Source organism: Sinocyclocheilus anshuiensis, unplaced genomic scaffold, assembly GCF_001515605.1.
Source record: "Sinocyclocheilus anshuiensis isolate Anshui unplaced genomic scaffold, SAMN03320099.WGS_v1.1 scaffold1198, whole genome shotgun sequence".
NCBI lineage: Eukaryota > Metazoa > Chordata > Actinopteri > Cypriniformes > Cyprinidae > Sinocyclocheilus > Sinocyclocheilus anshuiensis.
In genome coordinates, this window is record NW_015557119.1 from 616,481 (window position 1) to 617,959 (window position 1,479).

Below are 1,479 nucleotides of genomic sequence, written 5' to 3' on the forward strand. Positions count from 1 at the left end.
TCAATTATAATATGGATTCTAATCACTAATAGTCTGATGAACAAAACTTCCACCTTCAACTTAAAAACATAAGTTCATTTACTGCTTTAAATTAGTCAAACTGGCTGCAAAAATCATTTAAATTCATTTTAACTACATTTAACCGACTAAAAACGAATCACATCTTGTATAACAAAACATGTTGCCACGATTACTGATCATACCTTTATATATATTTGTGTGTGCATTTTTATGAGGACATAAATTTGTATAATTACACGGGTATGACATAGGTATTACAATGTAATTCAAAAAGGTTAAAACCAAAAAGGGTGTTTGTTTTTTTAATCTAAAAAAATTCAGTTTCCAGCAATGGGTAGTTTTACGTGAAGGGTTGGTGTAGGGCAATAGAAAATACAGTTTGTGCAGTATAAAAACCATTTCACCTATGGAGAGTTCCCGTAAACTATAAAAAACAATGTATGTGTGTGTGTGTGTATGTGTAAGATGCAAAATGATTCGGCTACATGAGGAGCTTAAAATATCATCTTGTTGTGATGTTGGGTGCCAGAATCGACGTAATACAGCCTCAAATTAGAAATTTGATCGCATATCTGCTGCCACTGCCAGACAAAAAACCGACGACAGCTGTGGCTAAACACGATAAAACGAGCGTTATCATGAAAAAAGCCAGGAAATTTCAGTTTTGAAAATTGATAAGCAATATTGACAACGCCATTGTTTACAACACAACTCCGGAGCACATGCCACTGAGCTGAGGGGCGTGACATTTAGACGCGCACTAGAGGCGGTTTAGCCAATCACAACACACTGAGCCAGCTAACCAATCTGAGCCCATTGCGGCTTTGTGAGGGAGGGGCTTCAAAATATCAAGAAATCGAGTGATTATCGGAGAAGGGACAGAGTGGTGTAGAATAAAGGTAAATTATGTGAAAAATAATGCGTTTTTTAAAAAGCGAAGCATTAACACGTTAGACTGCACCCCATAAACACAATCAAGCCTAGAAAAAAACAGTCAACCACCCCTTTAATTCGAGTACATTTAGATTTATAATGTTTCTGGTTGTCATCTTATTGATGAACAGTATTGAAGTTTGCAAGTAAAGCTGCAAATTCCACCATTAACCTCAGCTGCCTCTGTAATAATCCTCTGAGATCTCTGTTAGAGAAAGGACAATCACGCTTGGGCTTTAGTACGAGGCAACTTGTGCCTAGTGTGAGTATGCCCTTAGAACAATTTTTTAACTTTATATCTTTATTATTAGCATTATAGTTATCTTTGTCCTGGGGTACACACACACAGAAAGCTGCTTATTACTCATTTATCCATGTTTATTTATCAATCTGACGTGTCAATGACTCCTGTCCACTAAAAGCTCCACAGATATATTTACATACCATGACGAAATATATATATATATATATATATATATATATGATATAGAAAAAGATCAATTGATTTACACTTTATATCATCGC